Below are 8,003 nucleotides of genomic sequence, written 5' to 3'. Positions count from 1 at the left end.
AGATGTGTCTAGCTTTAGACCACACAATTGAGTTTCCAGAGTTTTCACAACTTAATCAGGTTTTCTATCTATACTTCCCATAAATAAATAGATATATATATATATATATATATATATATATATATATTCTAATAAAGTAAAATAATTGTGATACATGTCAGCTTGTAGTTAATCCTTAAAATTTTTTTCCCTTCAAAACGAATACATGTCATATATCAATAATTATTCACTTTCTTTTTACACTTCATTTATATTATTTCTATAACATGATAAAATTATTCATTTTTCTTTAAACTCTATTATATATTATATCTATACACTTTTATAAAAAAAATCATTTACATGTTATACTTCTATACATTGATAGAATATATTTCACAGCATAATGGGTGAAATCCAAAAATCAACAACAAACTGTGTTTGTTAAATATTGAAAAAATATATATTTTTAAATGTTATTATTAACATATTATACTATGTTTATTGTAGAAGATTTAAAATAAAAAAAAATTCTAATATGCTTTTAATTTACGAAGTAATTTTTTAATTATCATTTAATTAAAAATATATGCTTAAAAGTTGATCCATTTTTTAAAAATAAATCCATTTATCTATTGGTTTTTTTGTACATTGTCATATAAATTTATAAATTATAAATATATAATTTAAATCTATTTATTTATTTTTTGGTTAATTTAGTAAACTATGCATACATGTGTTAAATTGTAAAGATAGTATATACCAATCACTTTCAAATATAATAAAATATGTGTTAAATTGGAAGGATATTATATATCAATCACTTTCAAATATAATAAATTTTATCATATTTAGTTTCTTAGGTTTGTTTATTAAGGATTGCTTAGGGTTTTTTGTGAAACTTAAATTTGATGTTGCGGGTTAAAAGTTGGTAAAAAAATTGTTTGGTACAGATTAACTATATTTGGCTCAAATTTGTTACAGGTAAAATCAGGGTAATCTGAATATTTTTAAAAATTTGAGAGTGAAAATAGATTTATCGTCAAACTTGTTACGAGTTCAAAGTTTTAACATGAAAATGTAAAACAAATGAAAGTTAGAATTTTAATTGCGATTGGGTTTCGAATTTATTTTTAAGGATATTTTTGGAAATAGTCAAAAGATTCGGGCTTTTGCACATTGAGTATTTTTCTCATGACTACCAAAATTTTAAGAAAAATAACAAACACTTCCGACATGCCACCTCTAAACCTATCAATGTCTCTAACTTTTATCAAAATAAAAATATTTATGTAAGCATTGACTTTTTCTTAAATAGTTATCAGAATGTTGTATGTGAAACATGTCATACAAAATTATGCTCAAGTGAAGCAAAACATTCACAAAATTGAGCGGGTTAACCTGTTATATTTTTTTTGTCAATTGGCAAAGTCGAGAAACCCCTTAAACTTATCAAAATCTTTTTCATAGTGTAGCTCAAAAATATTATTATATGAGATGTATTCTCCGAAATTAGTTCGTAACTAAATTTCTTTCAATTATACATATATGTCACTGAGAATAAATTTTCAATAGATGGAGTGTTATTGGGTATGTTTTTGCAGGCGCAGTTTTATTATAGGCATAGATGATACACATTTTTCCATATACATTATGTATTGTTTTATTTGTAACTTACTTATTTTAATCATCCCGTGTGCTATACGGGCTCTAAAGCTAGTGTGTATATATATATATATATATAGCTGGCCCGTGGTCGTCCCATTCATGAGGTTGGTCATGTAAATAACTAACTACTTAAGCCTCTCTAACATTCCTCTAAACAATAGTATCGATGTGTAATATCGATATGAAATTGAAGAAGTGGGTAGAGGACAATTGCCCTTGTTGAAAGGTGATGAGTCGATGTATCACCACAAACAAATGACCGAGCCAAAACCATATCTCGGAGTCAATTCTAGATTAGATAAATAGCATTAATGTTGTCACCCCGAATGGTGGGTGCACAACTCATAGTCAATCGTTACACACACATTAGAGACGTGATCCACTTGATCTCGGTGGCAACATTAAGTAATTGTATTTAGGAGAAATGGTATTTAGCATAATATATAAATTAATATTATGGAATAATCCAATGTCAAGTTGGTGCCCGAATTTTTAATTAATCGGCAAAGGATAAGCAAATTAACAATATATCAATTGATATTATGATCTTAGTCTTTACGAAACCTATTACAGAATACTTTAGTACTTCAAGATAGTGAAAGTTGAGCTACTTTTTTGTATAATTATTTTTTTTAAAGATAATTTGTTTAACTCGGACTCAAATCCAGTACCTTTAGATGCTTAATTAAGAGACTGTCTAAAATCCCTTTGACAAATCACCGGTTTTGTTGTTTTTCTTTTCTTTTCTTTTGACGGAGAAGATTAAACGTTGTTATGAAGTGTTTCAGAACAGACTAATATTTTGGTTAATACCGGTTAAAACACTCAAATCACCTCTACTAGAAATACCTCATTCATTTACTTATGAAGCCACGGAGGGGTAAACTAACCAAGATGAATTCATTTCATTTGTATAATCCATCTGAACCCTATTCATTTGATTCTTCTTAGTTTATTGGGAGCCGGTGAAAGGCTTTTAAAGGGTGCAAAGAATAGCCTTTTGGGCATCCTTCTATTATTTTTATATATGTACATATAAGAAAATTGGGCAGGACAATACTAATCTTTCAAGTTTATATTGGAAACCATAGCAAATGTCAACCAATCAGTCTCTATCTTATTTAGATTTGTTACTTAAATTCTTCTTTATTTGTTTTTAGTTTGATATGGATGATTTTGAATCGAAGGATATGTCTTCCATCAGAAAAAGAAAACAACATGTCAACGATATTGTGGAAATTTAATCGTAGAACACACAAAGTAGCTTGAAACACTTTATGTATTATGAAGCATATTGAATCAATCACATAATAAAATTGATTTAGGTTTATTAAACATCGGATGACAAAAAGAAACGAATTCAACTAGGAGTCACAAAAAACGATTATCATATAATCCAGATCGAACGTAGCCGTTGGGAGAGCTTGACTGTCTTACAACCAACCACCTTCTAAAACCCCCTAACAAACAACTAGGTTTGCTATTAAAATTTTTCACCCCTGATCTTTGTAAGTTGCAACTTAAGAACCCAAAACTGATCTAAATCACCTCACAAACCGACTTTGAGGTTATGACTACTTAATTCAACAAACTTAGACCATTTTTAATTGATTTTGCTCACCCGTTGTCCATTTAACACATATAACACAATAACTTTAGCAAGCTGCATGAACATCAAACTTTTACGGTCGGATGAACACAATAAATTAGTGTAAAAACTCCTCATTACAAACAAAATTATATTTATTGATAGTGTTATGTAGATGACAGGATGAACAAACTCCAAAAAGAAAAGAATAAACATATTTTCTAAAGGCAGTGTATTGATATTTTTATCAAGCTAGTTCGATAATTACACACTAAACGATGAATATATGTCAAGTGGGGATTTTAGCATGTCCTTGTGCATGTTTGAACGATATTGGATGTATTTTGTAAACAACAAAATTCAGATATAATTTTGTCAAAAATGTAGAATTTTCACTCTGATTTGTGTTCTTATATATTTTAGATGTATTTACTGAAAGAAAACACTAGGAGTTGGAGAAAAATAATTTGATTTAACAAAAACTTTAGTAACGCATTTGTGATCGCCGACTTTGAAGAAACAACTAGAAATCCGCCACCGACATAGTTGTTTGTCAGTAAATTCTATACCCGCCTGGTTTCATCACATAGTTTCAACGACGGATTATCGATGTAGGGTACTTACAACGACGAGTAGACAACTGATTGCGTTGTTCGCTTGAACTGGTGTTTAAGCAAGCATTAAGATTTTCATATCAATTCAACCTCAAAATTAAAAAGCTATGATTTGGTCTTTGCTATGCTTTCAGTTGAAGCCTAGTTGGTAGTAATAAAATAAGTGTTGACAAAGATAAACTAATACAATTATCTTAAAGATGATTGGGGATTAGAATAGTGTGGCCACAATAAGTTGAATTCAAAAGGGATTTTTTTAATACAATTAGAAATTTTCCACTTCTTACGGCTATAAAATCAAGTTTGCTGTTGGCTTTAGATCATATCTCTCAATCTTGTGGAAGAAATGGCATACCTAAAAAACCTGTCCTTACTTGTTTTCCAGCTTTTACTTCTTGTATACCCTTTCGCTCTTAAAGTTAATGGCGATGGCCTCGAATTACGGTTCTACGAATAAACATGCCCTACGGTTGAGGCTATTGTACAAAAGGCAACGGCAGATAAAATTTCTTTAGCTCCATCTCTTGCAGCTGCTTTGCTCAGAATGCACTTTCATGATTGTTTTGTTAGGGTTGGTACAATTTGTTTGTTACACTTTTTTAGTTTATATGTTAGCGATTTAGCGTTCTTCACATGAACTAAATTGGTTTCCGTTTTGGTAAAAACAAGTCCAGTGTCACTGATTTATGTTACAAAATGAGTTTTCTTTGCTGTTTGTTACTAAATCCAATGACATATATTGGCAACCTCTTTAACAGATTGCCAACTTATTATATCAAAAACTGAGTTAACAGAAACTTACTTACAATTGACAGGGGTGTGATGGTTCTATTCTGCTAGACTCTACCAAAACTATCCAAGCCGAAAAAGATGGACCTCCTAATCTTTCCCTTAGAGGATATCAAGTTATTGATGCTGTAAAATCTGCTGTAGAAGCTGCATGCCCCGGTGTTGTCTCTTGTGTGGATATCTTAGCTTTAGTTGCTCGAGATGCAATTTATCAGGCAGCTACCATCATCTATACTTTCCCGATAACTTTAAACAATGTCTTCTTCTTTTTTTTTGTCATTCAGTAAATTAATATAAGGTTTTTCGTTTTTCCAGATTAACGGACCATATTGGCCAGTGCCATTAGGCAGAAGAGATGGAAGAGTATCAATAGCAGCCGAGAGTTTAAGTCTACCACCTCCAAATGCAAACATTGCTCAACTCAAAGCACAATTTGCTGCCAGGGGCCTGAGTGTTAAAGATCTCGTGGTTCTTTCAGGTATTTTGTCCCTTTTTTTTTTTACCAATATTAATAATTGTAGTAAACTAGCAAAATAATACCCACATTGCGTTGGGAATACAACTTTTCAGGTAAATCCAAGAGAAACCCAAAAATATAGTCGTGGCACATTAAAACGTGAAATAAGAAAATCAAGGTCGAAACCTAAACACTATTGTAGAAACGAATAACCATCTGGTAACCATAAAAAAACCCATGTAAAAACAGAAATAAAGAAAAACTAAAGGAAGCTTTAATGAAGCTTGTTCTTCTATGCTTAGACGACTTTTATATTTTGCTCTTCGTTCTGAACGAAATTTACATCGAAACATTGATAATACTTGTAATTCTATAAAAAGATTATATTTTAAAAGTTATAAAATATACTCATAATAAGTTATAACAATAAAATAATAATAAAAAATAGAAACGTACTAATGTACTATTAACCCTATTGTAAATGTAAGAAATACATGGGAATCAGTATGTCTAATTACTTATTTTATTCTTCGTACAGGATGACACACTGTAGGAGTTTCACACTGCTCTACCATTGCACCTAGATTGTACAATAGTACAGGCAAAGGTGACACTGATCCTTTGCTAGATGCGGAATATGTACCATACTTGAAGAGTAAATGTAAGCCAACTGACACAACGACGCTGATTGAGATGGATCCAGGGAGTGTGAAAACATTCGATGAGGATTACTACACTAATGTTTTAAAAAGGAGAGGATTGTTCGAATCAGATGCAGCTCTTCTTGCTGACGACGAAACAAGTGCTTACGTGAAACTTCAAGCAGAGTCTCAAGGGTCGACATTCTTGAAAGATTTCCAAGATTCAATGGTTAAAATGGGTAAAATCGGAGTTCTGACCGGGAGTGATGGTGAAATAAGGCTACATTGTAACTTAATCAACTACTAATAAAGTTAATTTGTATCTTTTTCATTCTCTTACAGAATTCAGCAAAAGAAGCTGATGTGTAGTTTGATTTAAGAAAGTGACCCCAGCAAGGGATCTTTCCACTTGAATAAAATGTTTGTGTATGTTACTGTTGTATTTGAATTTGGGTGGTGCTTGTGTATATTTATGAAATTATATTTGACTAGCTAGAATGTCTATGTAATTTGAATAATTATATTATATGGATAATCATTTAGAGTCTTAGACCAAAAGTATCTGAATGTGGAACCCTTGTGTATGTTCTTGTCTTATAGCCTAGTTTGATTAATGGTCCACTCACTAATTAATATGTTTGCCTTATTCCAATAGCCAAACAAAAACAACCTTAATACATATTGTAAGATGAAATAGATAAAATGAAAGCCTTAAACAGATCAATCGCGAACAAAAAAGCAGTAATAGAGAGGCGTCGAACTTTTAGACTTGATGTTACTCGTCTCCAAGCCCACATCAAATATTGAAAAAAATTACATACCATAATACAACTACTGAGTTGTGGTCGTTTCTGCTCGCATTTAACGATGTTACGAACTGAAACCATTTCAAGGTATGGACTTGTCCCACATCGGTTGTATGAGCAACTGATGTGGGGTTTATAAGCCAAATGGATTTTCATCACCTATCAGACTAGTCTTGTAACAACTCGGGTTTTCGAAATATTATTATTTTTATTTAAAATTCTGACTCATTTCGATGTTCGGGTTATTCTATCAAAATATCACGTTTGTCGAGAAGATTGATTATTATTTAATTAATTTGATATTATATAATTATAACTTTCTTATTTTGGCAAAACATACTCTACACTAAACTATAATCTCTTTATGTATTCAACTACAAACTCCAAGGGCCAATATGTAATTATCATTATAACCCATTTATCCAGATCCAAATAACCCATACCCGAACTCCAACCGTTTGCCCCTTTTATCATACCCAGATTGTTAAATTCGTGTCTTGAACCTCAAGCTTCGCAATGTTTTTTTGGAAATTAGACCAGTGATTATATTATACCTTCTAAAATCGGCTTAACCGACTTCCTAATTCCGTTAATTCAATCAATTTTGATTCGCTATACTTAATTAAACTAGCTGAAATCAACACAAACTCGTTATACATATAAAGGCTCATATAATTTCGAATAATCACATAGTTACAACCCACAAACCCTCTCCGTCAATACCCTATAATTAATTTCATTAGTTTTGCCGTTTACATACCCATTCATATGTCTTTTTGGCCGGTCACTGTCAAGATCAATACACCTACTTCCAATCGTTGTTCGAGGTAGTTGATTACATGTTTAAGACCACGCTATGATGCTTATCAAAAGCACTAAGGTTAATTAATCAATAACTTAACAGATTTCGCGATTTAGAAATGTTAGGGTTTATAATCAAAACTGGTTGAAAATGCTTATGTATATAATTAATGGAAGTTGGGCTATGTTGCAGATGGCTGGTAGCCCAGCTAGTTAATTCAATTGAGTCACGGTGGGGGGGGGGGGGGCAGGTCGCGGGTTCGACCCCCTGCCACCGAGGATTTTTAGGGTTTTTTGTTTATTTTCTTTCACTTAATATATGTATAATATTAATAATCGTAATTAATTAAAACCATTTTATTAAAAACCGACTATGATACTTGTGTTTTCTCACATCTTTTCGTTCGTGTTTTTAGATATACATATATATAATACCACGTAAATTAATCTATATATATATGACAAACTTATTAAATGTTTTAACAAGCTGATAAATATTTAAAGGTGTATTTTACTTAAATAATATTTTTATATAATAAAATATCATTGATTAATAAACTAGTAATATTATTGAAGATATGTCTTATTTATATAAACTTTATATATAATAAAGTATTATAATTTAACAAAACTAATAAAATTTCATATAAAATCTTTAAA

General features: G+C 30.9%; 1 pseudogene across 1 annotated transcript; it reads left to right on the top strand.

The window, feature by feature from the left end:
* Window positions 1–3,452: 3,452 nt before the first annotated feature.
* LOC143574919 (peroxidase 27-like) lies at window positions 3,453–6,232 on the top strand (annotated as a pseudogene). Its single transcript, XR_013142678.1, has 4 exons — window positions 3,453–4,420; window positions 4,665–4,853; window positions 4,954–5,116; window positions 5,634–6,232. The product of XR_013142678.1 is annotated as a peroxidase 27-like (transcript).
* Window positions 6,233–8,003: the final 1,771 nt, after the last annotated feature.

The sequence above is a fragment of the Bidens hawaiensis genome, unplaced genomic scaffold (genome assembly GCF_021521415.1).
Source record: "Bidens hawaiensis isolate Kalapana, Puna unplaced genomic scaffold, B.hawaiensis_p1.1 tig00027149_1, whole genome shotgun sequence".
Classification (NCBI taxonomy): Eukaryota; Viridiplantae; Streptophyta; class Magnoliopsida; order Asterales; family Asteraceae; genus Bidens; species Bidens hawaiensis.
The sequence above is the reverse complement of the archived record's forward strand: the minus strand, read 5'-3'. Positions and strand labels throughout refer to the sequence as shown.